Below are 9908 nucleotides of genomic sequence, written 5' to 3'. Positions count from 1 at the left end.
TATATATATGTATATTAAACTTTTCTCATATTATTTTGATCTTGGATTTTCTGTTATTGATTATTAATGAAACTCATACTTTCTAATTCCCATAATTTTTTGTCTTCCGTAGCTAGTTTTAGTTTTGCTATATTGAGGTAACGGCTATTATAAATATATTTAAATTTTTTCTGAACAAATACTTTCATAGCTTCAAGGTGGTGCCCCAGTATGGCCACAGTCCAATGATTGAAGCAAGTGACAAAAGAAAAATTAACCAGCTCAATAGTAGTGACAACTGTGAAGTCCCGGCTAGTCCAGTCCTGTTCTCAATACACTTTACCCTGCCAACCTTGAGAAGTGTAAATGTTTATTTGACCTATACCACAGCTTATGCTGTGAATTGGCATTAGAGCATTGGATAAAATGTCTTATAGTTTTTGTCCCGATTGTCTATGCTCTGAGTTCAAATCTCACTGAGGTTAACTTCACCTTTCATACTTTTAGAGTTGACAGCTATCAATCCAGGATAAGGGATTGGTAGAACTGTTGGGCAGGATCTGGAAGGATGCCACTGTATTGTATCTTTCCCAGTAGTTTGTATCCTAACAGCAACTCTTGCAATGACACTAGTGCCAATGTGTATCAGCCCAAGTTAGCAATCTTTTCTTTTAAGAAACATGAGAGACAGACAAAGAGAGAAGACATACACACATGGGCAACTGCCAATGTTCCTTAAAAAAAAAAAGAAAATTAAATTTATCCTGGCCTGCACAGCTATGATTGATTAAGTGCAGTAAAGAAAGCCAATTATTTGATTTTCTGCAAATACAAATATCTTATCCATCCATCAATGGGTGATTTAAAAAAATGTTGATTTCAGAGAGAGAATGAGAGAGCTGGAATGGGATTCTTTATGTTCTTCTCCTTCCTTACTAGCATTAATGGAATGAGTGAGATGGTTATAGTCAGGAATCCTGGACTTGTTACACTGGGAGCTTTATAGCCGATATTATTTTGTTGCTGACCAGAACCTGATATGAAATCTAATATTTGCCGGGAGATGACATCATTGTTTTTCTTCTGTAGGATTGGAAATATGCCATTCTTGTCTTTTTTTTTTACCCTACTGTACCTGACCTTGGCTTATACTCTAGTCTTGATTTAATGTTCATAATAATAATAATAATAATAATAATAATGATGACGATGATATATTTCATTGTTATATGTGTTAGTTTTTTTTTTATGTTATGCTTCTATTGTTACTGTACAAGTTAGTAATAATATTCTGTCACAGAGCACTTCAGCAATACTATTTTGGAGTGTTTACTTATCAATAATAGCAACAAGGGTTTTTAAAATTTTTTTCTTGGCTAGGCATGTGGCCAGTTTTTTTGTTATTTTTAGAGAGAGAGAGAGAGAGAGAGAGAGAGTGGTTGGTGTGGAAAGTTATTGTTAGTTCAGTGAAGCTGAGATTGAAACTGGCAGGATTTGAACCCAAAATAAAGATACAAAGATATATACCAAACTGAACACTTTTGAGCATCAACAACACATTTCATTTGTTTGTTTGTTTCCTTTTATGTATGCTTTTTTTCACATGCTAGCATGGGTTACATGAATATATTATTGAGGCATTGTGTTGCAGCAGGATGCCTTTCCTGTTGTTAATCCTCACCTGCTTTTCTTAAGTAAGGTATCTCTTATTTTGCACAACTTTGAAGGTGGGAAGCATGCAATTTGTTTGGAGGAAAAATGATAACAAACCATTCACACCAAATGACTTTCATACAGTGCAAATATAAACACACACATACACACACAGATATATTTATTGGTTAACTAGCTGTGGAAACATTCATTTTCTCTAGTGATTGACAGCTGCATAAACAGTATCCAAGAGGGAGACATCAATTTTATGTGTAAATGTGTTTGTGTGCGTAATGTGAACTAAGGGAATTATCAAGTAGGCTAATAGCATGAATTTAAATAATTCAGGCAGGTAGAGACATACAGCATGAAAATTCTCAATGAATTTGACTTTTCCAGTTAGTTGGTGAAATAAAACAAAAACTTCACATCATTCATTAGTGACTTTTTCTTTTATTTTTTTAATCAATTCAGCCTAAAGGCTGTGGCCATGCTGGGGTGCTGAAGATATTTTTTACACTTAAATGAACTTTCTGAGTTCAAGCCATCCTCCACTTATTCCTGTTCATTTTGTTTTTATTTATTTTTCCTATTATGTAAATTTTATTGGCTACAGTTATTAGTAATTCTTCTATCTACACCTAACATTCTCCGTCCCTTGAACAAAGCAAGCTCAAGAACAAAAGGCTTTACTAATGAGATCTAATAAGACCGAAACATGTAATTGTCATCTTTTCTACAAATAAAAATTAGGAGTGAAAATTATAAATTTTCTGTGAAATAAATCCTAAATTTCTTGAAATTATCTCTCTGTCTGATTGTTGTTAACAATAACTACTAGGGTTTTTTTTTTGGTACTGAAGATTAGCTGCAATCCGTAAGCAGCTTGCTTACTTATCTTTTTTGGTTACTATTTTATTCTGGTGGACCCCATAGCCATTTGATGTTTAAAGCTTAGTTTTATAGAAACCTCTTTCAAAATTCCTATTTTGTTCTTCATACATTAGCTTGTGTGAGTTGAACAATGTAAAATATTAGAGAAAGAAACCTAGCTTTTTCTTGCAATTCATACCAATAACTACATCTAATTCAGGGTTCTCAACCATTTTTTTTTTATCTATGGACCCCTTTGAGAACTATTTTGTTCTGGTGGACCCCCATAGTTATTTGATGTTTAAAAACTAGTTTTATAGAAACTTCTTTTAAAATTCCTATTTTGTTTTTCATATATTAACTTGTGTAAGTTGAGCTATGTATCTATTGCAGTTTCTTGCAATAGATACATTTAAGCCAAAACTTTGCCATTTCCATGGTGCCAGCCACCCTTCTCTTGATGCCCTAATGTTTAATGGTTAATTCAGTACTATGTGTTTGTTGTGTTGATATGGGCATAGATGCAGTCATGGCTGTATGGTAAGAAGCTTGCTCCTAACCACATAATTCAAGGTTCAGTCTCATTGTGTGGCACCTTAGGCAAGTGTCTTCTGCTAGAGCCTTGGGGCCGACCAAAGCTTTGTGAGTGGATTTGGTAGATGGAAACTGAAAGAAGCCCATCATGTGTGCATACATGCATGTGCATGTATGTGTGTGTGTGTTTGTCCCTCATCACTGCTTGACAACCGGTGTTGGTGTGTTTATGTCCCTGTGACATAGTGGTTCAACAAAAGATACTGATAGAATAAGTACCAGGCCTAAAAAAAAACCTCAAAAAAGATAAGTAATGGGGTGAATTCACTCGACTAAAAAAAATTGTTCAAGGCAGGGCCCCAGCATGGCTACAGTGTAATGACTGAAATAAGTAAAAGATAAAAGATAGGCACAGGCATGGCTGTTTAGTTGTTAAGGACCACATGGTTCCTATTTCACTTTGACTATGACACCTTGAGCAAGTGTTTTTTTACAATTGCCTTGGATTACCCAATGACTTCAGGAGTGTGTGTGTGTGTGTGTAATACATATATAATTGTGTTTGTATGTATGTTCAAGTGAATATGCCATTTCCACTTTCTCTGCATGTGATTGTATGAACAAATGAAACACATAAAAAAAAAGCAGTAATGGATGTGTTTATATTTCTTGTGGTTAATATGTTCTATAGCTCTGAGGTGGTAAGCTGGCAGAATCGTTAGCAGACTGGGCAAAATGCATTGTGGTATTTTGTCCGTCTTCACTTTCTGAGTTCAAATTCTACTGAGGTTGATTTTTGCCTTTCATCCTCTTGAGGTTGATAAGTAAGTACCAGTTGAGTATTGGGTGCCAATGTAATCGGCTTTTCCCCTCTCCTGAAATTGGTGGCCTTGTGCCAAAATTTGGAACCAATATGTTCTATAGTTCTGTGCATTTGAAGTTTAGTGAAATAAAATTGAAAAATTGAAATCCTTTACTTGAAAAACTGGTAAGTGTTGATAACATGTAGAACATACTTCTTTTAAACTCTGACTCTAATAAGTATCCATCTGGCCCATGCTGGCTGAGGAAAATAGATGTAAAACGGAACGAATCTGCTTTCCTATGCAGACATAAACTGGATGTGACTTTTCAAAGTAGTGTTTTACAGCTAAAATGTCCTTTCTGATGCTAACCCTTTTAATCACATTTTACATCATGTTGAGAGATGGTGTACTCCTTCTGAAATAATGATGTAGTGTGTATATATGTATGTGTGTGTATATGTATATGTGTGTGTGTGTTACAAAGAGTCCCACTGTGAAAATGGCACTGTTTTGCATGGCTTCGTTTTGAATTGTAGAAGACAAGTTTCTTTTCCCTCTTTTTTATTTTTTCCTGTAATTTATTATGAATGACAGGAGGAGTAGGTGGAGGAAGAAGAGGAGGAGAGGTGGCCCTCATAGCCTTTAGCAGGTCTCATTGGGGTAAATTAGTGTTAATGTAATTAATCCTCTGTTTGAAATGTTGCAGGTAAGTGCTTGTAAAGAAGACATTCCAGGGGGAATTCAGTTCTGGAGAAGAAGGAAATAAAGAGGAGGGGGAAAGGTGGAGAGAGAGAGAGAGAGATGGTAGGAGTAGTAATAAGAGAAGAATGAAGAGAAAGAGCTTTTTCATTGCAATGTATAGCCAAGAGAAGGTATGAGCCTGTGGTAGAGGCTGTGTGTGTGTGTGTAGATAAATAGATAGATAGATATAGATGGATGGATGGATGGATGTGTAGGTAGGTAGATAGATAGAAACATAGACTGACAGACGGATGGATAGATAGACAGACTGATTGATGGAAAGGTAGACAGACAGATTGATGGAAAGGTAGACAGACAGACAGATAGATGTGTTTGGAGACAGTGCATGAAAATGTCACACATACACATAAGCTCATATGTGTATGTGTGACTATAGAGACATACATGTAATACACAAGATTTATTTTAAGAAAAGGCTTTTGGTTAGCTAATACAGTGCTTTAGTTTTCATTTAGTACAACAGACAGTAATGAAACCAATTAGTAGTGATTTTAATTCATTACCTTTTTTTTTATGGACACATGGTTTATATATATATATATGAGTGAGGAGTGCGTATAGACATTTTAATTAATACTAAAGTATTACTGGTACTTGTTTAGTGAAGGCATCAAACTGGTGAGCTGTTGGAAAACTGGGTAGCATGCCTTGTGTGCTACCCAGCTTGTTTCTGGCACTTGGCATTCTGAGTTCAAATGCTGCTGAGGTCAAGTACCAATCCAGTAGCAAACGTAATCGTTCACCTAGTTTAACATCACCAACAAAAGCACTTTAGGTATTTTTAGTGGAGTCCACTCTGATAGAAGCATTCTGGTTAAGTATCTGGTTGGAGAATAACTTTCTTTCCCCTCTTGCTAGCCATAAGGTCCTTGTAAAGACTCATGGACATTGCTTTCTTTTATAATTAAATGAGAGAGGGAGAGGGAGAGAGAAACTGCTTATAGGTCTGAGCAAGGCCCATAACTCTTCTGGCTTTAGTTCGTCTAGCTGTTAAGAGATATCAAAACGAATTCCATTATTTCACAGTTGTGCGGTTAACACTAAAAAGGAAGAGGAGGCAACCTGTACGTAGTCACTTCACCTGCTAGAAATAACAGCCAAATCTCAAATCAAACTCTGATCTCTTATTAAAAAAATATGGATATGCTCTGAAAAAAGAAGCTGGCTGACTGTGCCTGGAGCATATTTGATCATAGGTTTGCTTAATCAAAACCGAGCCTAGGGTTAAGCAAAAGCAAGTTGGTCATAAAATGCAAAGGCATAATCAAACACTTTCCAGCTTTAGGACTATGTTCATTGTCCACTTATCCTTTGATAGTTTCAGTCATTGGACTGTGGCCATGATGGGACAACTACAACTTGAAGGGTTTAAGTTGTACCAATTGACCTCCACTAACCTATTATTAGGTCTGGTACTTTTGTATTAGTCTCTTTTGCTGAACCATTAAGTTATGGGGAATATAAACAAACCAACACTGGTTGTCAAATGGTGGGTGGGAGAACACATGCACACATACTCTCTCTCTCTCTCTCTCTCTCTCTCTCTCTCACTCACACACACACACACACACACACATTGCTTCCAGACAGTTTCCAAATTCACTCAGGAGGTATTGGTTGGTCCAGGGTTATAGTAAAAAAGTAAAGGCCCCTTTCGGTCATTGCATTCAGAAAGTTCCCCTCTGATGCACAAGTCCTGGCAAGATTGTTTATTGAAGGCCAGCAGTCACCCATGCATATCTTCCTCCTACTCTCCATACCATCAATGTTATCCAAGAAAAAGGCAAAGGCTGATACAGCTTGGCACCAGTGACATCACAGCTCATTTCTACAGCTGAGTGAACTGGAGCAAAGTGAAACAAAGAGTCTTGCAGAAGAGCATAACATACAGCCTGGTTCAGGAATCAAACTCACTACCTCATGATTGTGAGCCCGCCGATGCTCTAACCACTAAGCCATGCACCTTCACTTCAGGTTATAGTCCCACACTGTGGGACTGAATCCCAAAATCTAAATGATTTCAAAGTGAGCTTCTTAACCACTCAGCCGCGAACAAAATTTGCAACAATATCTTAACTGCCACAGTAAGTTTTCCGTTATTCACGTGGAAAGTTCTCTGTATCACACTTGTGGAAAGTTCTTCACCTTGTAAGCTTCTTTTATCTAAAGTGAACAGTATTTTAGGATGGAATTTTACGAATAAATTTTTAACTTTTGTAGATGTAAAATATTGTTACATATTCCTGTCATTGATTCCCTTCTGTTTCGTTTATGCGACTCAACATCTGTTGCTAAACCAATAAATGACTGGTGGTGTCAGTGGCAGTGGCTACAATGATAGTTGTTGATGTTGCTTTCATCATCATCATCATCATCATCATCATTGTCATGAGTAATATTAGGAGTTGAAGTTGTTTCAAGCTCTAGTTTGGCCTTCCCTCAATCTGTGATCAGAAATATCAATACTGGTCAGTCATGTTCTGAAATTGATTTCATTATTATCCATACTGCCTCCATCCCTTTATCTCCCTATCTTCCTCCCTCCCTCTCTCTGTCTCTCTCTCTCTCTCTCTCTCTCTCTCTCTCTGCTTCTGACCTTGAGTCAATAGGATGATGATGATGATAATAATGATATGTGCATCTCTGATCACAAGCAGAAGTAGTGAGGAAGCATCATAGTCATGTGTTGAGAAGAATTCTTCGGGTGTTTCGTTCAACATCCTTAAACAACCCTTTTTCAGGGACCTTTTGGGCAGGATGAGCTACTCGACCTGAAGAAACTTCTAACTGGGCCCCCACTTGCAAGGTCATGTGCTGTTTATCTTGATATGAGATCACCATGTCACGCACATATGATTGTGATACATGTGCCTGGTTTACCCTTATCAGATGGGTAGTCATGATGGGTATATTGGGCTTTGTATATTTTACCCCAGTGTCACTTTCATGGCATGCACTGCTCTCTCGCTCAACAACAACAGAGGAGACCCCCTTCGGTCATGAATGACCATGGGATTGCACCTAGAAAAGTTACCGTCCGAGGCACAAGTTCAGGCAATGTCATTTATGGATGACCAGTAGTCACCCATGTATACCGCACCACTGATGTTATCCAAGGGAAGGGCAAAGGCTGATACAACTCATTTCTACAGCTGAGTGAACTGGAGCAATGTGAAATAAAGTGTCTTGCTCAAGAACACAACACACAGCCCGGTCTGGGAATTGAACTCACAACCTCATGATCGTAAGCTCAACGCTCTAACCACTGAGCCATGTGCCTTCACAACAACAACAGCCATGATTCGACAGGCTTGTGATCAAATGATTTCCAACTCTGACCAATGATATCTTTGATATATTGGACTGCATTATCTAATGTGTACTTATTACTTAAGAGGGTAGCATGCAACTCGAGAGGGATTGAGCTGCTATTTCTAACATGGTGATTAGCTACATTGAAGCACCCGGGCGAGTTTTGCAGTTTCATAAGTGGAGTGTTAATAAGTAGTGGGTTTGTGGCGTTTGTGTTTTCTCGAAGTATATTATTGTGTCTGTGTTTTGGTACTTAAGGAATTTGAACTTAATAAAATAAGGCAATGAACTTTGGATAGTATATAGAAACCAGCACTTTTATTATTGTTGACCAGACTTGCTAACAACTCCAACAATGTCAATGATAATGTCTTTATTATTAATTAATAAAGTACAGCAGACTTGTTAATAATTGATAAAGTACAAATAATTGTTACTATGGTATCAATAATGTGGTGATGGAATGCTCATGTACATAGCTATACTGGAGTGAAAGCGTCAGTACAGAAAACTCTGTAAACCTTCATCTGCTTGTCATAGGTCATTTATTACGTTATATAGTGTAGCAATTGCTGCTCAGCACCGCTCTGGTCCTTGAAGGCTATTTGAGGTACGTGTTTGCTAACACTGTTTTCAGAATTTAATGATAAAACTATGAAGTATAGTGGGAGGATAGAGAGAGAGAGAGAAAGAAAGAAAAAAAATTCCCGCAAGCTTTACGTTTAGTTTAGCAACTAAATGTATTATTGCACTATCATTTTTATGTTTGACAAAAAAATAATTGCAATCCATGTCTCAAATTGCTTTTTGAACATGTCTCAGTGGGCCACAGTCACCTCCCTTCCCTCATTTCCTCTAGACCAAAACATAAAGCAAAAAGAAAAAGAAAAAAAAATGTAAGAAAAACGTTATATAACATTTGACCTCAAACCCACCATGTACACAATCTGATTGAATTTCACCTTATTGCATGATACGTAGAACGTGCAGATGTGTCTGCATTGGACTAAGGGTGTATTTCAGAATTTTATTCGGTTTAGCCTATCAGTACCTTGTTCTAGGATACTGATAATCAAGATTCTTATGATCACTACCACCAATAATGTCATCACCATTATCATCATCATTAGCAGCAACATTATGTTTCAATCAACCCAGTCTATGTGTGTGTAACTGTATTAGCAAGCACGAGAAAATAGATATATAGCAACTGTGTGTGTCTGAATGTATGTATGTATGTATGCATATATATATATATATATATATATATATATATATATATATATATATATTTATTTATTTATATACATATATATATATGTATGTATTTGTGTGTGTGTGTGTGTGTGTAAACAAATTTTAATACAAGGTGAATTGAACAGACTTTATTACAAATCACTACAATTGTTTCACTACACCATCATTAGCTGTATACATGCACATCCTCAGGTGGTCACAGTCAAAGCATGGCTGTACTGTATTGTCCATAGTTGAACTGTAGGTCTCATAAGTGTTCCACTTAGCATGAATAGTTACACACAGGTGTGGCTGTTGCAAAAAGCTTGCTTCCCAATCACATAGTTCTGGGTTCAGTCCCACTGCGTGGTTCCTTAGGCAGGTAAGTGTCTTCTACTATAGCCTTGAGCCAACCAAAGCCTTGTGAGTGGATTTGATAGATGGAAACTGTGTGTGTGTGTGGTGTTTGCCCTCCCTCCCCCCAAAGTCAAAGTATGGCTGTACTGTATTGGGATCTATTTTAAAACGGGGGCCACAGTATTTTCTTAACGAAACACTTTGAAACTTGGAACACTGGTAGAATGTGTCATATAAAACATCTTTTTCTCTTAGTCTTCTCAAAAAAAAAAGAAATCCTTAAGTTATTCCATGTTAAAGTTGTCGTATTTCTGTAATTTCAACCAATCACTGACGTCCATTCAGCCGATATACATTAAGTGCCGACTACATAAACAAACGATTCTGAAACAATTC

The sequence above is a fragment of the Octopus bimaculoides genome, chromosome 16 (genome assembly GCF_001194135.2).
Source record: "Octopus bimaculoides isolate UCB-OBI-ISO-001 chromosome 16, ASM119413v2, whole genome shotgun sequence".
Taxonomy (NCBI): domain Eukaryota; kingdom Metazoa; phylum Mollusca; class Cephalopoda; order Octopoda; family Octopodidae; genus Octopus; species Octopus bimaculoides.
Note: the sequence above shows the minus strand (reverse complement) of the source record.